Here is a 24,447-nt window from a genome sequence, read left to right on the forward strand (position 1 = left end):
TCTCCTATTATGTTCTGTTATTTGTATAGTCGCGCGTGTGTTTTATTTCAAAGGTGAATAAAAACTATTTGTATTTATAAGGAACAATAGGAAAATATTCAGTTTTACAATAATTTGCTATTCAGGAGTTGTGTATTGCTGTTCTTTTTCATTTAAATAATTATTTTGTAGTTCCACAAATTTGTGCAAAGAAAAATAATTTATATAACCTTCACCAAAAGCTGCTATGGTTATATGTTACTGGCAAAAGACTTATAGATGTTCTCAAGCAATAATCTGCAATAAAATATATTGCAACAAACAGACTGTGCTTCCCACAAAACCCATCTCCATTAAAGAGCTAAAAAATATATATGAATCGACACGTCATGTTTTTATATTCAGAATAAGGACAATCGATACAATATCAGTAAATTTGCTTTGAAGACAATCCAGTTTTCTTTGGCTGTTAGATGGAATTTGGGAACTTGTTTTTGAAACGGACATAAAAGAAGAAGGTATGTCGACATTCTTGCCATGGATTAAATTCTTTGCATCAACTAGGCGCAAAAAAATATGTCACTAGATGCTTTAGCTGTGTGAAAAGCGTGAATGGCCCAGCAGTGGGCAAACAGGATGGTCTCTTAGAACCTCAGAGTCTAATTATGTCTGGCAAAAGAAAAGGTATGAATGTCACCCATGGAAACACTTGTGGCTTAAAAATAATTGCATACTTCTGTCTTTGTAGGGTGTGCACCATAGAAATGGACTTATTTGTGAGATGCAGGGTAAAGATGGCACGTAATGTGAGAAATGAATACGGGTAGCTAAGCAGAGAAGTAGGTGTGACGCGGAATTATGGGAAATTACACTTGCTGTGAGATAACATAAACCACTCACCAACCTGGAATCCGGCTCCTTAAATTAAGAGAACCCATTTCACCCATCAGACAGAGCAAGGTAATGAAATAGCAGATGAGAGGTCTCAAATGTAATTTTCCATGTGGAGTTCTTTTGTGCCGTTATCTCAGAGGACGCAATAATGATTCTGTGAATGACTTTTGTGCACCCCATAATGGCCCACAGTTGCTAAGGCCACAATGTACAAAACTGTAATTACTATTCTATTTTGAAACTCAACATTTTTAACATGTTAGAAAGACACGTCCTGGCCTTTGTATAATTACAAGAGTCATGTCAAATTAGTCCTTTTTTTTGTCCATGTGACCAACTATGAAACCTTGTCAGATGATGCTGAAATTCCACTTTGCTATTAAAAATGAATGAATTAATGTGAGAAAGTTTTGTTTCTGGAATGAAGTAGTCGAAATTGGTCTTGAAATATAGTTGCATGCACACACCAATGATTTGTAACAAAACTAAAAGAAAGGCTTAATTATTTAAGACAAAAGATCACACTGGAAACGCTAAAGAGCTTTGTGCAAATTAAATGACTGACAGCTGACTTGTGCAGGGTTTTCCTTTGTAATAAGTCCAGATTTTTTTTTGTTGTGCAGAACAAACAAAAACACAAAAAAAGAACAAATACACACTGCAATTGCAATCTTCATAAGTCCTGTAGAGGCCACAAAGCTTTATGCTGCCTGTTATTGGAAATACCCTAGTGTTTATTTCATGCCTCTTTGAACTGGCAGACTTAAGTGCTGTGAATCTGTCTGATATCATCTCTCAAATCTGAAGCATGCAACCCACTACACGGCAACCATCAGACCACTGTGGGATCAATCTTTATCTGAGATTGATTTACAGGTTCTGTCAAAGCAGCCCCCTCCATCCGCCTTAGTCTGACAAACAGGTAACGATGGCAAAAACACGATCAACACAACATCGCAGGCATCAACCATTGAGCAAACAGACGGAACTAAAGGGTTTTTATCTTTGAACAGCAGATGGAAAATTGGCTAAATGTAAAAAGAAAAATCCTTCTTCTCTGAGGATAAACCCAAGCTTTTTTTGCCCTTTATTACCAAAATATATGGAAAAATACAATTTACTCCTCGGACAGGACATGTGATGAAAGCTCAAAGACATCTGCCAATCAAAAAAAAATACATAACGCATTCCAGGCAACATACACCCATGTCTAAGCAGTGTTGAGTGCGAGCAGAACACATAAAGCGCAGGAAATTAAAGCTGTAAATAAAGGTCCGTCAGATAAAGGATCTCCCGACAGTTATGAGAGCCGAGCAGGCCAACGGCCGGCTCCCAGCTCATTCAGGACGTGTGCGGACGGACGACACCAAGCAAATTACAGGGACAGGCAAGTAGGCCACCATTTGCATTTTTTGCTGCAAATTCACAGAGACTTTCATATGTTTACTTCAGTTTCTGTAGCCATCATTTATTATTTCCTTGTTTTAACTAAAATTACACCTACTCCCATTGTTTTCCGTTTTTTTAAAGAAACTCCTTACCTTATAAAACAAGTGTGCACCACAGCAATAATAATCCAAATATAAAAAACAGGTTTGTTGAAACAATGTGGTCTGTTAAATAGTCTATTTATCGGGAGACATTCAGTTTTTAAACATTGAAAATGTAAAAACCAACAAAAAAAAGACCATGCAATTATTTGGTAGTGATAACATTTTTAATAAAACAAGAGTACTTTTTACTTAAAAAAGTAGTGGTATGTTTATCTGTAGTTTGGTGGAGGTCAAAAAGATTGAACTATACTTTTGTGTTTTTATGGGGTTTTTTTCCTCACACAAGAAGTCAATCGGACTCCTTCCTGCAGCTATCCGGCCATATCATGATGGTGCCACCGCCATTATCCTGCCCCACTGAGATGGTGTTCTGAGGGTTGCGACAGTCCGATTTCATTTATTTTAGTTTTGATAATACATTTCAGCATAAGTTTGATTAGACATTAGCACATGTCCAGAAGGTGTGAAAGCTTTTAATGTCAAAGCATCATCATATGGAATTCTCGAGGGTGGTTAAAGCCTTTGTGTTTTTACATGTGCACTTGATGTTGTTATCGACGTGGACAAGTAATGGCAATTTTAAATCTGCGTTTGCGGCACACCAGTCTGACGCTAACAGTTCAAGAGAAACTGTTCAGAGGATCCAGGGTGTTGTCCATTATGTTTAGCAACTTGTCCAATATTTCCTCTTGAACAATCAGCTCAACATTCCTTAGAAAAACCTCAGTAAAGAGCCAATTATGTGTATCAGCCCATTCAGTTTCTAACTGCAGCTTTAATAGATGACTGCATACAAAACACCATCTTTATCACACACTTAATAGTTCATGCAATGGTTTCCTGCCTAAATGAGGGACCAAAGCTCCATTCAGTACTAGTCAGGTCAATCTATTTCTTGTAAGAACTCCACTCTTCTAGCAAACCTTTGATTTTTGTAGTCCTTCACATCTTGTTTAAAGACTTTGTATATCCTATTCCCTACCCCTCTAAATCTACAATAGTCCCTTCTGTCTTGTTCCCATTTAAGATGAGGTAACAAGTATCTCCAAAACTAGATGAACTCAGTCTCCAGTCCACCAATTATACACCCAACAATGTGACAGTCATTTGATAATTCTGGAGATGGCAGGACATGTGTTGGATGCAATATTAGTAACTAACACAGTTGTCCTAAGGTGCTTCTGTGTTTTTGGCCATATCAAATGTTGATAACACTGGGGTTACTTCCACTAGCACAGTTCCAAAGAACAGAGAACAGGGGCGACTCGATCAAGCTTTTTTTTTGGCCCGATCTCATTCAGAGTCATTTGATTTTAAGGTTTTGCCGTTAACAAGTCTAGATTCTACACCTTTGTAACACATTTAAGAAATGTACAAATTTAATAAGCAGATCCAGGTTGTCCCTGATTTTTATTTTATTCACCTTATTTTATCATTTAACACTTAAACAGAGCACTTCTGTGAAGTAGCTTTAACAATCGTGTAAAAAAATAGTGCAACTATAGACTAGAAAAATACTTAACTAATAACAAACAAAAAAAAACAAGTGATAGTCATGAGAGAAAGTTTGGTGACTGTAGCTTTATTATCTCCAGAACTATTGAAGATTTTTAATTACATGAGGTTCATGTCTCCATTAAAAATTCTTAAAAATAATTGATGACTTTCTTTTAAAATTGCTGTTGTAGCGTGAATATGATGAGTATTCTTGACTATTTTATATCAATGTAACAATTTATTAGTTTTGGTTGTTTTTGAGAGATTATGGATTACCCTTTTTTTAATCACTTCTTTCCAGATCTGCACTTTGTAGACAGTCCCTTGGCAGACATCTCCCTGCCAGCAACACAGAGAGAGCCATTCTTGTCTTTTTTTTAAATCTGATCTTTTTTCTTTTGAAATGCCTTTGTAGGTTGTTTGATTGAAGACAAATCTTAAGAAACACTTGCTGTCAGTTTTAAGCATTTATGAAAAATTTAGCCCAAAAGTCTATCTTGCTAACTTTACGGAAGTGTTTTTCTGTGCCTCCTGCCAAACTAGAACCATATTCTGCTACACTTTTTGGCAATAAAGTGTCATGATCTGCTGATGATACACAGACCTCTAGTAGAGTATTTATCTGTAATAACAAGCTTGAAATAGATAGCGGTGTTCAAAATAATATTAAAATCAATATCCGATCCCTGATTGGGATGCAGCATCCAATTCTGATGGAGTCTGAAAAACAGTGATCAGCCCCCATTTCCAATCACATGTTCGTTTTGGGACATCCCTGCCAGAGAATGCAAATAAGTATCATCTGGTTGGATTTGCTTTCATAGACGGCACTCTTGGAAGTGAACCAATGACTGAAGTGGACTGAATGGCCTGGAATCATCACACAGTTCCAAGCGGAAAAATATATGTGTTGGTATTGAAAATCCAAGATGGTAGAAAAAGCAACAAAAAAAAAAAATCTAATCCTCAGATTACAATGTTTTAATAGATCCTTATACCATTTTCCTACTATAAATTTATTGTTAGATATTCTGTCCAGTTTTTAAATCTTTTTCACTTGCTATGTTCCGTTGGTTTCAGCCTCCGGGCAGATTTGCTTTACTAACATTTCCAGTATGCAAATTTACTCATCTATGCACTTCAGTTATCCATAAAGTGAACGTAAACTCTCCCCCTCAGGGAGGATTGGGTTTACTTTTTTAGTCTGCCCCAGAGATCAGATGATATTCACATTAAACCTGACAATCCAAACTGTCAATGAAGATTCTGAGTCATCCAGGTTACGTTATTGCAGCATCCTGTCCTTGAAGAACTGAATCCTGGGACTATTTGAACCAACAGTCCTTGGTAGAAATCAAACTTGTTGGTGTGAATTCACCCTTAAACATACAACCCTTCAGTTCTCCCAAAAGCTGTTTGTTTAAAAGACAATAATTAATCAAGAAAGGTCTGGTCAGCTAAAATGCTGGTATCCAGCTTTGTGAGAATCAGACACTACATTCATTCTCCAAGTCCCATTTTGACCTATTGCTGGAAACTTGATTCTCTTCAGAGTACATACTCAAAAACAAAAGGACTACAAATATTTTCCGTGTTTATTCAGCTACAATTTAGTAGATTTGGTAATAAATAAATAGTTTTTTAAATGCTCGATATTTCAATGTTTAAAGCTCACATCCTCCTTTATCTATACTTCCCTTAAAAGCAGGACAGAGAGTGGAAAGAGTCCACTCTCCCCATTCGCCTCAGTCGTTAAAACACTACAGTGACCATTCACAAAAGGTCTTCTGAGAATTTAGTAGTGACTGGGGAATATGGTGCCAGAGAGACTAAGTAATCTACAGCAGAATACAGACCACAAATTATATGTATTCGGTAAAAAAAAAAAAAAACGATAGGAAAAAAAAAAGAAATGACTGCTTCTCTCCATGAGTTTCTTTTCTTCTAGTGAGAGGCTGAGCTTCACTAATGTTTGTAGTCTCTGCACAGAGAAAGGAAGTTGTTGAAGCCCAGATTTCCTGCCTTTTCTCCCCCCTTTTTTGTGGTCAGGACTAAAAATGTTTATAGTGGTTTCAAAAACTGAGCCATGACATGATTAATGGACTATATATTGCTTTTTTTTCCCCGTCCATGACCGAGAGCTGGCTCATTTATTTGTCTTCTTTTTCCAAATAAAAATAAAAGGAAAAGGAAATATCAGCATGCAGAAACTTATATGAAGTGCTCTGCATTCATAATGAGTGGTTAGGATAATGGAGTAGAAATGTTCCTTTCTGCAGGAGACGATCAGGGTTGCCATATGGTAAACATTGTAGGGGTGTAATGTAAAGTGCTGTGACTTCACGGTCAGGGAAGCTTAATCAGTCTTTGTTTCATTTAAAACCAAACGAGCCCAAGTTATTCATTACAACTGGGAAAATCAATGTTTGCTTCTTCAGCAAAACGAAAGCATATTTTAACTCGGGCCTAAAAAGTAGGGAAAAAAACCTGTTGGAGGAACTAAGGAGGCTCCAGGTCCAAAGTACATTCAGTAGCTGCCAGTCATTTTATGACTACAGTGCTCAAGCAGATTTGCTTAGGTGACGTCAGTGGCTTTGAGCCAGGTTCCTTGTGTTGGTCACACTTCTCCTATGGGCATAACTCAAGCTGAGCAGAGATGACTACTATAAGATTACATTTTTAACAAGATCAGTTTTTACCTCAGGGCCTTTTTTTGACGCAAGTTTCCTCCTGATCCATCACATCCGACTGCGTAATGAATGAATCTGTGTCACATATTAACCACAGACAGCATCCATTCGGACATTTTTTATTCTATTTAGCCGAACTCACTTGAATTTATTTAGACTAAATCCCAGCTGTCAACAGGTGAGAGGACAGACAGACCATAGACAGGTCACCAATCCATCACAACCAGCTGCACACACTCACTCCTTTATCAACAGAGACACTTAAGAACTGGTCCAATTTTACAACAACTCACATAGAAATGTTTAAAATGATAGATTGTAGTTCTGGACAATAAGTCGCAAATTTATCGTTATCGCAAAATCAAGCAGTGCAATATGCATATCCCAAAAGATGTCGAAAATTGCAATAAATGCAGCTTGAAGTATTTAATCAAATAAATCCATTTATGCATTTGACCAATCAGATGGACGCCTTTTCTGTTAGATACTCGCCTTGTCAGGAGCTGGTGGTGAAGGACCCAAAATGCAGGACACCAGGCTTGGTGACAGAAAAAACATTTAATAAAAAATAAACTAAAACATGACAAAACCCTGGGCGCAACAAACGAGTGACAAAACAGAACAGAGTAGTTGACCTGACACTGAGGAACGGAAAACCAGACTCTTATATACACGGAGGGTGAGTAACTTAATGAAGACCAGGTGTGGATGAACAACCTGAATCTGGTGTGACAGACAGGGCAACTCAGAACACGACCAAAACAACATAAAAACCAAACTAAGCAACAGAACCTTCACACACCTCTTATGTAGACCAGGGTCATTTGGAGGATAATTAAACTTATGTTGACTCTTATTTAAACTAACTGTGGCAGTAAAATGGAAATTATGCTTTTGGTTCATGTAGCGCAAGTAATATCGTCATCACAATATTAATCACTAATATCCCATATCGAAAGTTTTTCTGACAGGTGGGTTCTGTATTATTCTGTCATATTATCCAACCCAAACTTTGAATAATTTCAATTTTTTTCTCAGAAAGGAACAATGACTAAAACAAAAAATACTTTTTTTCTGATTTTGTTTTATTTCAAAGGAACATAACCCTTCATTTATTTAAAAACATGTTTTAAAAATAAAAGTAGAAAAGTACCTATGGTTAAAATAGGTTTTCAATAACTAAATAAAAGAATAGACTTCTACATTTTAAAATATAGTGTCTCAGCCATTACAAATAAAATAGAATAAATAAAATAAAATAAATAAAGTGTTTCTTTCATTTATGCAGACCATACATAATATGTATATACTACTAATACTACTACTACTACTACTACTACTACTACTAATAATAATAATACAAACTGTACATAATATAAAGAGAAGTGTGCAGTACAATACATGACACAAAAAAGATTAAATGTGGTGCAGCGGTAGGGCGGTCGACCCGTGATCTTAAGATTGCAGGTTCAATTCCCACCTTGCACGCCCATGTGTCGAAGTGTCCTTGGGCTAAAAACTGAACCCCACCTTGCCTCTGGTGGAAGGTTGGCACCAGTGTTTGGCAGCGGAGCCGCCACCAGTGTGTGAATGTGTGTGTGTGTGTAAGTGTGTGTGTGTGTGTGTGCGTGTGTGTGTGAACGCGTGTCAGACTGGGTGAACGGGTCTGTGACTGTAAAGCGCTTTGGGCCTTGTAGGTTGAAAAGCGCTAAATAAGTATACGCCATTTAACTCGGATAGAAAAAACAATGCCTTTGTCAAAAGTTTTGTTTTATAAATCATGTTAGAACCATTATACACAAAGTTAAAATGTGGAAAAAGATTTTGGTTTTTCAGACCAACTTTGTCCTCTGACAACCTTTTTATTAGGAAAAAAAAACCTCTCAAGGCCAAAATCCATGTACAGGCCATTACTGATAAAATGATCGATTCTATCAACTTACATAAAACCACATTTTATTTTTAAAACATTGTTAAATGAAAAAGATATGGTAGCTAACTACATGGCAATAAAATGAAATTTAAAAAATATGATTAAAAAAAAAAGAGAAAATCTAGAGTGACAGAGAATTGGCTGCATCTGACGTGTTTCTGTAATATGATCTGTTTGAACCTTTACTAAACCCAATAAATGCATGCATGTAGTTAAAAACAAAACAAGCTTTACAAGGCTGATGATACAATTTCTTCATTCTTTAGACTGAAAGCAATTTCTGTTATGGTGAGGATGTGGATCGTGTAACACTTTTAGCTGAATACTTTTTAAATCTCAGTTATCACATTGATGCTATCTTTATCATCCAGCGTTTACATGCGTACAGTTCACTTGTTGAATTATGGGAATGTCTTTGCTTGTAGTCTGTTTGTAGCATGAGTGCAGAACACATACTGAAAACAATACTTTCCTAAAAAATGAAGACAAAAAGTTATATTTCTGTCACCATGAAGACAAAATGAGACCGTCTCAAAAAGCATATCGCTGGATTAAAAGAATATGGAATATTTATATTTTTCATAAGTTAATGACATAAGAGATGCTATAAAAAAAAGAACACTGTACGCTTTACTAACACCTCTTTATTAGGAGATGAAAATCTCCTGATTTCCTATGAAAAAGCAAAATTTTAGACTCATATATTTATCATTGTTTACTTTAAGGGTTTTTCACTTGGAAACTGCCTGGTTTTAAGGCAATGTAAAAAAAATACATTTACATAAAAATAAAAAAACATTGAGTAATAATTTTAGTTTCATGAACTTTGTATAACACATTTTTGTGAGCAAAGCATGCACTTAAAGTTAAAGAATGTTGCAGAATGGAACACACGAAAACGTACAAGACAACCATTTTTATTAAAATAACACAGCCGCTTTTTTAAGCAGTGCAGTCAATATTTAGAGTTGTTCTGCTTTAAGTTACTAAAGCACTGAATCACTGCTTCTCTAAGCCTAATTATTGTGTCCACAGTTCACCACAAATAAACTCCACTCTCTGTGGTCCTGCCCTCTGACCTCAACACGGCAACATAAAAGGACCAAAACCTCAACAATAAGCCACTATATCAACAAGCACAGCCTTTCTGTTCTAAAATGTATTTGCACCTGCTCTAATACGGACAAATGACCTATAATTTTCACAATATTTCTAAAAAGAAAAAATGCATTTTTTTCACACTATAATCAAAAGATTAAAAATGTAGATGAGTCTTTGTGTTACAAAATGCCAGCTGTGAGTCCGTTTACACAAACTAAAGTCTGTGTGAGGCGATGTCCTTCAAATAAGACTGAGAAAGTCCAAATTTAAATTCTTTAAGTGAGTTAAAGACAATAATCTATAGTCCAATAAGCTAACTGAACATCTTTAAAACCTGATTTACACTGAAATGTAAATGTAAGTCATTTTTTCCTGATCAATTAGTTACCACCTGAAAAATAATATAATATGCAAAGAAACAACTAATGTTCCACTGCAGTTTCCTTCAAAAAATGTTTTAAACATGCAGCAAAGTTTCTCACACCTGTGCTAACCAGCTGCCTTAGTGTACAGAACAAGAGCTGCAGAGCTGCAGCGCAATAACAACTGGATTTATTTAATTCCCACTTTGGGCTAAATTTGATTTTTTTTAAGAGCTGGTCGGTCACCCCTGCAATCTGTCTGATAAACTAAATGAGGTACTTGAAAACTGCATGGCTCACAAGAGACAGACGCACATTAAACAAAGATTTGCTTTATTATTGTACGCTAACCTGCTCATTTATGGAATAGAGGAGATGAAATCCTGCTCTGTGTTCATGACTGGGTCAATAAAGGTCTTATGACCTGTTTGTACAAAAAAAAAACTAAAATGCAGACATTTAGTAAAGTGACACCTCAGACTCATAACCTTTGGTGCTAATTTTAGACTTTTGTTTTATAATCCCTCATATATTTGTACAGTTCTGTATATCAACAACAGATTAGGCAGCAGTTTGCTGATTAGTCTTCTAGTTTATACCTTTAAGAACAGGAAAAAGGAAAAGCTGGGAATTCTATAGACATTTTTTTAAACAAACACTTATTGTGTCAACCAGCAATCTAATTTATATATCTATATTGTCATATATATCTACCAAAATGTTTCCTTTAGTTCACCCTTTCAACTCCAGTTTTTACTGATAGGAAAATAAAAGAAAAACTTGCTGGAATGTTTTTTTACATGTTTTCTGATTAGTTTCTATTGAGCGCCAAGGGTGTTTTACTATAAATGTAACATTTTAGAGACCTTTTTTTTCTAAAAATAAAACATAAAAAATAAGCTGAGTGTGAATCAAACTCATTAAGGAACATAAACAGATGAAAGCTATTTTTCAAACCATCCTTTGCAACAGAAAAACAGACAAGAATTGTGGCACACAGGAGTTAGTTTGTTCTCCAGTTTTAGCTGAGCAGGCATTTCCCAAATCACAAGCAGGAAAGGGACAACAATGAGGGGAACCCCAAATAAAACCCAGCTCTACCAAACAGTTCGTTTACATAAAACGGCATAACACTACTTACAAATCCGGATATTGAAATATATATATAAGTAGTAGAGCGAATTGTCCACAGCTAAAGACAATGAATGTGGATTCAATTCGGTAAAGTGTCTTTATTTTTTATTAGTATGTCTTTTAACTTAACCATACATTTATTTTAGCAAGAATTAAATTTGTTTTTTTGTTTTTTTTTTAAATAATATACCGTCGAAAATTGTAGTTAAAGAGCACTTTGGTTAGTTTAGTTACAGTAACAACATGAAGAGTAGTTCACGTACCGCTGTGGAAAAACCACTAGCAGGAATTCTGAATGATTTTTTTTTTTTTACTTACACGCAGAACTTCGATGGCGATCTGAAAAGTGGCCCGTCAGAAACGTGCCGAAGCAACAAGTCTCCCCTCCGTGTTTCTCCGTTCCACGCAGCTTCGAAAATCCCCCCGTGAAATATCCACCAACTCCCGGCAGAAGCAACTACGGACAGGGAAACAGCAACGTTTTCAGCCGTCATCTTGTCCTAAAAAACTGTCAATTTCGGGCTGTGCGTTTGTTTAGTTCATCCCAAAACCCCACGGAGAGTTTCCTCGCAGCCTGACAGACGGGACGTCTGGGGCTTCCATAAGGGGGGGCGAGCAATCAGGCTTTTTCTCCCACCCCCCCACAAAAAATGTTAAAAATGTCAAAGATTTTCCCAGCGCCGTGTCAAAGCCACGAAGCTACAACAGTGCTGAAAGTGAGCACCCTGTTGCAACAGCGGCCATCTATCCCCGCGGAGGAAACAAACGACCAAACGCTACTTTTCGACACCAAACAACCCCGTTAAGCTAACGTATTAATCCACGCGCACTAGTACTTCCAGAAATATTTACACCCCTTGAACAGAATTTTACACCTACTTTGGATACCTGTAACTGTAATTGAAACTTACCTTATTACTGAAATCTCATGTACAAATGTCCCTCTCTTTTGTTATTGTATTGTTACTGAGTATTTGGAATACTATGTCAAGTTATTCTGGTGTTTCTGGGCCAGCCAGCAAAGGTGTAGGTGAATCGCTTTCGCGCACTGACAGATACGAAGAATGCTCGGAATGAGAGCAGGAATGAAATGAACGCAGGGAGCGAGTTTGCGCCGGGGCGGAGCGAGAGGTGGCGTCATCCCGAGCCCAGCGGCCAGCAGCCAGCCCGGGCAGCAGGCAGCAGAAGCGCAGCGGGGACTGGGAGGGCATTAAACATCCCGGGAGGTGACGCCTTCAGGGACGCGGTGAAACTCCGAATTTAGAGCTTCGCAGTTCCTTCGTTTTGACAAGTATTTTTTATAGAGGGGGAAAAGTGGGAGTTTTGTTAGTAAAAAAAATAAAAAGTTGATCACACTTGTAAAATTATTGTAAAACTACTGTTATGTTAATTTTAACAATTTAATTAAATTAAAGCTCATGGCTTGTATATTTTATTTAATCAGAATCAGAATTACTTAATTGATCCCACACGTGGGAAATTTGTTCTTTACCATAGCCAATGACAGCATTGTAAACATAAGAAGAAAAAAAGAATAAGAATAATATCAAAAAACAAAAAAATATTACATAAATGTAAACTAATATTAGTGCCGTAACAATAAGTAGACTTAATCGATGATCGATTCATAAATGATCCAACCAGATCGATCCTTCTGAGGCAAACTGTTAACCGCATGAAATTGACCAATATCATATAAATTGATTTAAAAATGAAATACATTTTTTACATCAATATTGGAAAAAAATACTATTTAAGGATAATATAAAAACAACAAGTACCATCAGAGTGGACAACACATGTGATGGAGGTAAAAAATGACCGAGCCATCATTCCAGTCCAATGTGTGGAAACACTTTGAATTTTGAAAAGACGTGACCACAGTGTGGCAGAATGTTCTATTAGTGTTCTGTTTGGATTATTTTTGTGAAAAACAACTGTGGGCTGAACTTTATGAAAATAAAATGAGAATTTATTTGCCACTAATTCTTGTTTACTTGTTTGTTTGTTTGTACACATATTTAATTTACACTTGATTATCTTGCAAGAAATACAAGGAATGTGTAAAACGTCCCCTGCACTGTTCAGAACTCATCTCTTAGACACGCTAGTTGAATTTTTGGCTAAAGATGTTCTGGATCTATTTTGTGTCAATGAATCAGATCAAATCGAATCATTCAAAATGAACTACTATTGAGTATCAGCAACCACAAATTATGACACAGATCAAATCATTGTTAAAATGAATTGTCACACCCCTACTGAGTGGCAAGAAAATCATGTCTTTGCATTATGTTTGGTGGTGCCTTATCAAATGTTAAATACGAGTTAATTTGTTAACTTGAAAGTTTGTTCTAAGCTTTTTTATTGTACCTAGTGTGTTTTTTAATATTTGCTTTTATGTTGCGCAAATTTTTCAATTACCCTGGTCTCTTTAGTGTTTTTATCGTTTCTTTTTACATTTTTTCAGACAGTTTTATCTGATACATAAATTAAGTACAAAACAAGCAAATAAGTCAAACTAAAAAAATGTAAAATGAATGTATAAATATATAATTAAGGAAAATGTCTTTAAAAAAGAATAAGAAAAATGTAAGCAAACTGTGAAGAATTTCAGTTTTTCTTATTATTTTATTCTTACACAGTGATCCTTAAATAGTCTCAGGCCTTTTAACCTAAAACTAAGTTACTTTGATCACATTAAGTTGAAAAAAACTAGATTAGCTGGATTGAGATGAAATGTTTTTGACTGAATATTAATTAAGTTAAATGATGAATAATACATTAATTAACACTGTGGTTGTTTTTAATGATCTTTTCCAACTAAGTGATTTCCACTACATTTAATAAACTCTGCATTTAGAGATATTTTCATAATGACAACCATCCGATTTGCACTGTTACAAATGAATGAGTCATCATAGGACCACGGCAGAATGAAAAATTGATGCACATTTTATTTTAATTTCCCTAATAGATGGCTTGCAAAAGGTATTTACATTTGTTTGCCTATACGCACACACACACACACACACACACACACACACAAACATATATATATATATATATATATATATATATATATATATATATATATATATATATATATATATATATATATATATATATATATATATATATATATATATATATATATATATATATATATATATATATATATATATAATTGCAGATTAGGAAATAGAAGATATAATGTCTAAAAACCACCCAACCAACTGCCATGTACCGGTATGTGTGTAATTATAAAGGAAAAGTCAAACAGCTGTTTAACTCAATAGCACATTTCATTATAAAAGCACCTGTGAAAACACCCATGGACACATGAGATCAAGACAGCCTTAAAAACAAGCAATTGCAATGTAAAAAACATGCACATTGTGGAAAGACATTGGGGAAAGAGTTACAGAAAAGCTGTTCTAAACTGATGAATTTTGGGACTTTAACTGAAAGAAAGGGAATCCATGTTTTTGAGATTTGGGAGGCAAAAAGACAGAAAGCTCTGCACTGTGCTCTTGTATCTTGCAAGTCATCTGTCACTTTCCCTTAGGACACACACTCCCTCCATAATCACATATTTGGTTCATTCTTGACCACTCGGGCCTATGGTAGCTCACAGAGAACAAAAAAAAAAAAAAGAATCTATTGACTTTACAGGACTAGTAAATCTTTAGTCATGTGAGAAGAAGAAAAAATAGCAAGATGTTTAAATAATATATTCATCATATGACTTACACAAAAGTATACTTTCCAGAACTTTTTTTTGTTCGAGAGATGATGAAACAGAACCCCACTGGTCACACTTACAAATATGCCTTTAAACGCTGATGGAGAGAAAGTACAAAGATAACAGCAGAGTCTTGTCTGAACAAGTCATCCATTAGCGGGCTGTGTTTTGACACCAGTCCCTCAAAGAAAGGGCTGTATGAAGATGGACGACTGCTCCTCTGAGGACATCCATCAACACCTTTTAACATGTGTCTGTGCACGTTTGGCTGGGAAAGGCAGAGGCACAGCGAGGTGTATGCTTTTTAAAAGGGGCAGTTTTCATGCTTTGTGCTTCATCATCTGATTCTTTACTGCCCATTTAACTAAGCAATGACTGAGTTTTTAAGCAAATACTATCATTTTACTTAAAACAACAAATGGTAACCATCAAAATTTTTCAACGTGACAAGCATTTCACATTTGATTGAAGAAGACTTGATATCATAGGAGCTAGATCTGTCCTTTGACTTTTCTGTATTTATTTTATTTTTATTTCATATTTTTACCACAAGAGAAATCTTCATGCATGGAAACAAGACAACCCTGAGGACATGGCTACATCTATATTAGAAATTCTTGTGGGTCAGAACTCAGAAAGTATTTCAGAAAGAGAGAAGACCAGTCTTTGTGTGCTCCAAAACAACTTTGTGCAGTGCAGCTCTCCTGTTGCGTAACAGGGCGTGACCACTGAAGATCATGTAGTTCAGGTGGCAAACAAGACAAGGCAGCACACAATGAAAGCAAGAACCCCACCTTTCTGTGTTAAGGATTGGAGATAAAAATACACAATTCTCTAAGTATTTTACTGTGTGTAGCTTTACTTTTTCTGGTTTGGATCAGCTAAATGGCGAATGTTCTGGTAATAATTCACCCGCTTGTACTAGTGTGTTCTCCGCCTTTGCCTGTAAGTGACTCCAGCAACCCCTGTGACTCTGCACAGGACTGAACGGCACAAGAAGATGGATGAATTCACCTGTACGTTGTTTACTTGAAAATGCAGTAAAAGCACATTTTGGACCATAGAAAGAAAAGTTTGAGAGGTTTCAGCTACAAACTTTTAGCATTGTGATATGTGCTAAGGGTTAGATTGTTTGTAGCAAAACAAGCTTTCCAAGACATGATCAGGATGAGATTTCTTTTTTTAGTCATAGAATATGTAGGTGTACCAAATCATGTGCAATCTTTAATATCTCAGGATGTGTAGAAGAGCAATAATGTTTATGTGCAGTACATGTCCAAAAATATTTTTACTTACATTTATTTTTTGCTGTTCACAAGTTTTCCCCTCTTTATATTTATATCTCATTCTAGTTTCAATCTTGACTTTGATAATTCTTTAAACAGCTGGATAGCACTGAGATTTTTGTTGTGTGTCACAAGCTTCTTGTGCAACAATGACAATAGAAGGATTTCTGATTTCTGGTTTGTGGATGAGCCAAGTGCAGCACATCACATAGATTATGAGAGAAAGCATCAATAAACTTAATAAACTATCATCTAAAAACGTAAACATTACAAAACATGAGACACGCAATGGCAAACATGTATTTTAACAACAAAACATATTTGCTACACTGAGTGGCTTTGACAAAGAGAAAGCAGGGTGAGGAGCAGAACCGAAAGGATAGAACATTTCATTTATTTAAAAGAACAGTGATTATTGAAGAAGAGTAAGAGTGTGTTCAAAATGCATCTAGTACTTAAAGTACATATGAGTGTTAAACAACTTTTCCAATAAAAAATGCAATTCAATATGGATTTATCAAGTCTTAAAAATGTTGCTGTGGATCTACTGAAAAAAATATATTATTACTCAGACACTGCCTCAATATTTGTATTTTGAGTGCTATTGTTTTGTTTCTGCATCTTGACAGAAAAAATGGATTTTGATGTTTGCATCTAACTTGTGCTTCCACTTATCTAAGTTGTATTCAACACTGAATTCATATCATCAGAAGAGTCTCATTAAAGCCATTGTGGAAAAAATATCCCAACAAAATAATCATTAAATGCTTCAGAAAGCACCAAACTATAGTTCTTCCACCGTAGTGCTCATTGGTGTTATTCAATGTGATAAGAGCAACATGCACTGTGGCGTGGCTTCAAATTGGCCTGCTCTTCTGTCTCATACACCTCAGATCTGCCCTGCTGTTGACACCGCCTGGCCTGTTTCAGGCTGGTCTGCAGCCTCCCTTAATCAGATAGGCGCGTGAGGCCAGGTGCTCTCCTGGCTCTCCACTTTGACTCCTGGCTCTCCACTTTACTCAGTCTGCTACACAGATTCATTTTATTCAGAGATTAGAGAGGAGAGTAAAGGCCATTCACTTGTTAAATGAAAGGGTGGGCTGAAACCCACTTTGCAAACATAGAGCTTCCACACATTTTATAATCTGGATTTGTGTCAGACAAACATTTTAGATTGAAATGCATTTTTACAAATGCATACATGCCTATTTCTCAATTTTGAATATTTTTTCAAAAACAAATTAAAACAATTTCTTAGGCTTTTGTGTAATAATTTATGACTGATTTTTTTTCTCATAATGCTAATGCTAGGTTTTATGATATTCATGAATTAAAACAAAAGACACGTAAAATATAAGTAACCTAAGTGTGTTTATTAAAATGGAATATTGGTTTCACTTTGTATAATGCAAAAAATAAGTCTAAATAAATGATCTAAAATAGGACTTATTTATAAATAAAAGCCGTGGAAAAATACTTACAGTTTTCTAACTTGAAAACAGTAGAAATGCAATAAACAAAACTGACCACACGGCACTGAAATACAGTGGAAATGAGTTTCCATGGAGACACAGCATCACCCTTTTTGTCTGCAATATTGTTTTCATGTTAAAAGTCTTATTGCTGTACCTGTAAGTACCAAAATCAGAACAAATATTTAGAGAAAAAGCATGTTAATTTGCCTTATACATCCACTGTACCAACTCTATCAATGCATGTAATGCTTTATTTGTACACACAACAAGTCAAATATAAAAAAATTTTACAAATAAGCCAGAATTGACATCCAACTATTAAAAACTATTAAAGTAGCTAATGCAGGGTCAGTAGTGCATGCTTGCATCAAATTTAAGGCAGCAAAATGCCTTAAATCTTTCTTCATAACCCTTTCTATTTTACATAACCTCATTATAATACTTGGGGACTTTAAAAAAATATATAATTTGGAAATCATGGCCACACAGCTTAGGTTACTATGGTGATCCCCAATAATAAAAAATGAGTTAGTGCTGATTTATCTCTAATTGAACATTTTTTTAATTGCAACATTGTCTGGTCCCAGAATCCTACTTCAGCTGCATCACCACGGTAACCTTTAGCTAGCAATTTTATTATTTCAGTGGTCCAGACTTCGCTAACAAGTGGCAGTATGTTGAAGCCAGTTTGGTCATGTGTTTAAGGTTGTACTGCTTAGATTTTCAGCATAACATTTTCCATGTTAAAAATACAGCTTTTAAAATGATTTTTGTGTCCTAGTTTGATGTGCTGCTTAAAGGGGTTTTGTGCAGGTCATTCTTGTCCTTTCTAGCATTTGTTATAATGAGTAACCATGACAACAGGAAAGTTATTTAAATGTGCCAGGAGCAGGCAGAGCTTTCCAAACCTCAAGTGCTGCTCAAAAAAGAAAAAAAAATCAAAGTCCAGGTTAAACAAGTGAAATGCAGAGATGGAGACTTAGAAGTAAGAAATTTTAATCTGACTTATGAGGCTTGACTTGCGACTCGGCTTGAATTTTAGGTTTTAGAAAGGTTAATTGGGTGCATTTGATTCTAACAGATTGAGTTTTTGGCAAAATTGTTCAAACTTTCATCTCTATCCATCAAATGGACATATTCGACTTGTATAGAGAAAAACCTAATTAAATCAAATGTAACAAACACAATTTGCATATTTAAATTGTTTTGCATGTTGCTGCATTTTACACACTAACCTCTGGAGGTAGGTGAGTTACAGTATGTTTACTAAGTTACATTTACTTTTCTTTTTGTGAAAACAACTTCTAAGAGTAATTAACAGCATCATGCTTTGACTTTTACTTCAATTAGTTGACGATTAAAAAGAAGCGTTGTCGTCAAGCTAAAATACATCTGTTTGTTTCATTCATCAAATCCGTACAATTAATGAACAACAGTTAAAAAATTGATGTCTCTACTTTACCTTTTGGATCATATGCTAAATTTCAACTGAGTTTTTGTTTGTGCAATATCTTTAACTTTGTTGTAAACAGTTCATCACACAAATTACAACAGATGCTGTGTGTTGCACACATGCACATGCACACAACACTATAGTAGCATAGTGGTGTCACATGATGGAATTATGTTCTAAAATCCTCACAAATGCTGCCATCATTTACTATTATCACAGTTTGCATACCACATTGTTACCTACAAATCTCTTTATCTCATTTTCAAGGTTCTGCTAGTGGAAAACAAGCATTAATGGCAGATTGTAGCATAACCACTGTTTAAAATGTGATTATGACCAGATGTTCTTTCAGATTACATCTTGGGCTGTTTTTTTTCTTTTTTTTTTTTCTATGCACCAGCTTTAGGCTTTGCATCTCAAAAACACACGTGATGTTGTCAAATCCCTGCTATCAAGCTATATAAATGAGTAGAGCCAAATTTTGACAAATCAAAATAGAAAATGTTCTTGCAGAAAAAAATTTTTAGTTTCAAAGTACAAAAATAATAATGAGAAAAGTGTTGCTCTTTTTAAGACTATGACATTTTAAAGAGTCTACAAATGTCTTTTTTTTGACATGGGAAGAGGGGTAAAAGTGGTGGTGAACAGAAGAGATTTCTGCTAAATTTTCTCCTGAAGCACTGGCACAAATCGATAACAAACACATACAAGTTCTCAAACCTTGAAAGACTCTAACTGCTCTTCCCCTTTTTCAGCCTCACCAAGCGTTCTTTTCTGAGGGTGTTTTTCTTAACTGCTCCCTGAACTGCTGTTGTCCTATAAAAAGGCCAGGCAGGACTATCGTCTTAGTATGTGCAGAGAGGCTTATTTGATATGAATACAGTAGTATATAAAGGCAGAAACTGGAGAGTAATTACATCTAATAGCTGAAAAGGATTCTGTTCAAGACACCTTAGTGTATGATGTTTGATTACAGGTGATTATTTTCTGCTTTTTGGTTGAAGAATAAAAAAAAAAAACCACAGCACCCAGATCCTGCACTTTACTGATGATAGTGGTTCGGAACAATAGGCCATTGAAGTGCAATGCCACTATCCCAGTTTAAATGTCAGAGGATGAAGCTGGCAAGACAACCAAGGCTCAATTTGAAGAAGTATTCCCAACCAAAGCCAAGAGCTTCTGCTGAACAGGAACCACCCAAGGACTCAATAAACGATATACTTGTAAAAAGAACAATGAATTTTGATGGTAAAAATAATGTTATTCTCATTTCATGTCCAACTCTACCCACAAATCTTATTTTTGATTCAGATCAGAGATGTGAAAAACAAACAGGACCCTTGTAAAATATGTCAGTTATAGACAATGCAAGAAAGCATTTTGAAATACAAACTTTACGGGCATAACACATTTAAAATACACCAACTGAAACCTAATAATAAAATAAATGATCAACACAGACTATGTAAGTTTTTACTTTTCCCAATATATTTGACTTTGTGTAATGAAGTGAAATGATTCCAAAGATATAGATTTCTGCTAGAAATGGTGGAAAAACTGTTTGGCTTTAGGTTATGAGACTCTACGTATATTCATTTGATAACACAGTGTTTTCATCACCTTCGTATTCTCCAACAAGTTGTAAATGTCAAAAAACAGGTAGAAAAAAGCTCCAAATCGAATTTGAATGTAGTTTAATTGTATGTCTGAGTTTAACCATTTTATATAAAGTTATCCTTTAAAAAATTAAACAAGAAAGACAAGACAAGAGAGCTCAGGATTTAGAGTTTATTTGCCGGTTATGTCCAAAACAGTAAATATTTTTGATCAAGGAATATTGATACGAAGAACAGCAAAAGTGACATGAAAAACTTGCTTTTAAGATAAAAGCAGAAACTTTTGACAGGAAAGTTAGAATCAAAGGATTTCACTCAGAATTGCAAATTGTTGAGGAGTACAATAAATAATGATCAATAAATGTGTTTTATGCTCATCTGTAGGCAACATAACAAAGTTAGATCTGAAAAATCAGATACATTTTTTCCCTCTCAGATGTAATGAAAAATATCTTAATTTATATCTTTGTCTGTTTTAGGATCACCATGGTAACACATTAGCTGCAGTGGGCATGGATCATTCCAGCAGCGTGTCGGTGTGCCGACTAGATATGTCGTTTTTTAACTAAGACATGTTTCCATCGGAGCTGGAGCTTTTCTGTTGAAGTTTGAGCGTTCTTACTCAGCAGTTTAAATTTCTTGATTTCTCCTGAAAGCTTAAACAGGGCAGAATGATACTAACCTGACAGTGAATCTCTGCAGGCATGTTTGACTGTGAGCATCTGACATCTGACCTGTTTCTCTCTGGATGACAGGTTCAGCCTCCCTCCTGACAGCTCAAAACATAGTGGACAAAGCGGGTAAAGAAAATGAAAGACTACATATTTACTAAAACACGCTGAGTTAAAAATGAGGGGAAAAAAACATCTAGAGGGACGTCTAAAGAATGTCGTAATTAGTTGACGCAATTCAAAGAATCTCCAGAATGCCGTGTGATTTATTTTTTAACTGAGTGCAGAAATAACTTTACATGAAAGAAAAATAAACTTTATTCTCTTTTTACTTTCCAGACTGCGAATTTATGTGTATATGGAATTCAATTAAAGTAATAATTGCGAACATTTTTCATTTAAATTGTTTTCTGTTTGTCTGTTTCAGGTTCATTTAAGAGTCGTGTTTTCATTCAGTTGGAAAACTGTTTTTTATTTTTTTATTTGACCAGGTTAAGTGAAGCTGTTTACTTTGCATGTCGGCCGGTCTGTTTAATAAGTTAACACAATAAAACACACCTTAACATATGAATTTGTTTAAGCTTGTTTTATTATTCCAAACCAGCTTCCATTACATTGATGTTTTTTCTTTCAGTTTTTGTTTTTTATTAAATAGAAGAAAAAAATCACGTTTTGGGATTCAGTTTAAATGAGATATTCTCTTTCTTGAGCATTTGCCATTTTTGTCAACCTCAGCCTGAGCTGTAGGATTACAGAGCTGGGAGATGATCAGCTGTCTTCCCTCTTGTAGCCTAAAAATAAAAAAATCACATTTATTTAGGTTTAGCTATTTTCATCAGGTTTTATGCCTGTGAGCAGCTCAGGAGAGACGCATCCAGAGGTTCATTAAGCATTATCGTCATCTATAAATTTAACAATAAATGTTATACTGATCAACATATATTAAATTAATGTATTTATTATGTTCATACATGAGTATGAAGAATGACTTAAGAAGAGCAATACACTTTCAGCTTGAAAATATCCCTGTTTTGTCCTGATTGTGGCTGTCACTCGACTGAAACACAATCATTTTAGAGAAATGTTTGAATCTTAGGTATTATTGGGAATTATAGGGGGATAAAAGACCACAAACCTTAGCACAAACAAAAGATTTATGAATCTTTGCAATCTCAGCCTTTGGATTGTATCTACTTGGATATAAAAGAAATTAGTCTGTAGATCCCCGGAGTCCTAACAACAATACCCAATGTGAACCTGTCGTGCCCTCTGATTAAAGATGTTCCCATATACAGTTTTTTTTTCTCATTTTCTAATCATGATGTGTTTTATAAAGCATACTAGCAAAAAAGGGTATGTACAGTTTCAGAGATTTATATATACTATAAAATTTAGTTTAAAATATAAATTATTTCACCACAGGACTTTTTGATGACTGCTTAATAGACATGAAAAGTTAAACTAAATAGTCCATAAATACATTTTGGAATTAAAGGATATTTACATATTTTAACCATTTTATTCTGGTTTGCTTGTTCCACTGCAGCAGGTTTTTAAAGTTATTGTTTTTTACACAAAAAGATAGATTCTAAGTCTCTTTTTTTCTACCTGATATTTTTCTGTTGCTTTAAGTAAAATGTAATGTTTACTCTGCCGTTCTGATTTGTGTCTCCCCCTCCCTCTGGAGCTTTGTGTCTAATGGTTCGAAATGATGATTTTTGTATATCAGCAAAAATAATGGATTTGTATTTTTAGATTCATCTCTTCCTAAATTTTCTGTGTTTTTTTCATCAACTTTAACAGCATCTGTAATTTCAATGCAATTTCAGGCTGTGATTGCTCCATGTAATCGTTGCTGCTGCTGTTTTTCATGAGGCTCTTTATGCATTTAGGAAAATGTGATTCCATTTAGAAAAAAGGAATGGAAACATCTTCACCGCTCAGTAGACACATACATTTAAACATATATGTATAGGAGAGAGACAGAACAGAATCTAGTGCTAAAATACTTAATAAAGAATTAAGGAACTCTCAAATTACATGGGTAAAAAATATAATTTCTCTACTTTATGAGAGTTTGTGTCCTCACTAGACAGAGAGAAGCCGGACACATATCTTTATCATGTCTAAAAAACAAGTTAATTAGCAAACATGACAACATTTATACATGTCTATATGTATACATTTATACAGAAATTTATAATTTATTATGGAAATGTGACTGTAAGGGATAATGTTTTTTTTCTGCTTTTTATTCTTGTTGATTGTCAAAATTTACATCTTTTTGCGATATGAAGACGAAACAGTTGAATACATTGCAGCAGTAAAGCTTACTTTTGTTTTTTCTGAAGACCATCTTCTATTAATAACAAAAAAAGGAATAAAATACTGCAGTTAAGCATTTGTCCATTACATTAATTAAACATAGGCTATCTGGAGATCAGTAAAATATTATTTTTCAGTGATGCTCTTGAGTCCTTTTTAACTACTTTTAATCACATACAAGTATTTTTTTGCAATAAAAGTAGATGTAAATTTCCTTTAGCAAAGACATTAACACTGGCATCACTCAATGTCTTAAATACAATTGATGTGGATTGCAACTGGCATTCCAATAAGCAATGCTGGTTTATCTCCAAACATTTCAAGTTACAAAAAAATATCAGACCTCTTGTGTGAAATTTGTTCTTCTTCCCTTTGGACCCTCCCCTCTGGGGAATGATGGGCTACAGACACCTACTCAGACAGGGACCCTTGATGCTTGAGGAGCAGGGAGGCATTAGATCCTAATTTTAGGGTCTTTGAGATGACACAGTTTTATATTTTAACTCACAAGCTTACAGTCTCAGGGTGGACACTCTACCACGAGGCCGCTGAGCCAGTCCCTTTACGTTTCAAACTGTAAAATAACGCACAAGGTTCAATAGGGGTCTCCAGGTGGGTATACCCTCATCTTTTTATTGAGGACAGACGCAACTCTCCAGCCGGTTTAAGTTTACTTGGCCAGTCTGTACAAGAAGAGATGAAGGAAATAGAAAATAAATGGTAATAAGAAAAC

General features: G+C 35.1%; 2 protein-coding genes across 14 annotated transcripts in view; both read right to left on the reverse strand.

The window, feature by feature from the left end:
* The window catches only part of tead1b (TEA domain family member 1b), a 51,938-nt gene extending 39,560 nt beyond the window's left edge, over positions 1–12,378 (reverse strand). For 5 of the 12 annotated variants that reach the window (XM_078945230.1, XM_078945229.1, XM_078945228.1 and 2 more), the window contains exon 1: positions 11,462–11,600. The gene's annotated coding sequence lies outside the window, so the exon portion shown is untranslated. Of the gene's footprint in view, positions 1–11,461; positions 11,601–12,054 lie in introns of those variants that run through there. The other 7 variants (XM_078945226.1, XM_011489176.4, XM_004066996.5 and 4 more) reach the window with 4 other exon arrangements.
* A 9,582-nt stretch (positions 12,379–21,960) lies between these two features.
* Positions 21,961–24,447, reverse strand: part of mical2a (microtubule associated monooxygenase, calponin and LIM domain containing 2a) — a 34,920-nt gene continuing 32,433 nt past the window's right edge. The window contains exon 24 of one of the 2 annotated variants that reach the window (XM_023953473.2): positions 21,961–22,180. The gene's annotated coding sequence lies outside the window, so the exon portion shown is untranslated. Of the gene's footprint in view, positions 22,181–23,321; positions 24,398–24,447 lie in introns of those variants that run through there. The other variant, XM_023953472.2, reaches the window with a different exon arrangement.

The sequence above is a fragment of the Oryzias latipes genome, chromosome 3, assembly GCF_053564925.1.
Source record: "Oryzias latipes strain Hd-rR chromosome 3, Olatipes_Hd-rR_3.1".
Classification (NCBI taxonomy): Eukaryota; Metazoa; Chordata; class Actinopteri; order Beloniformes; family Adrianichthyidae; genus Oryzias; species Oryzias latipes.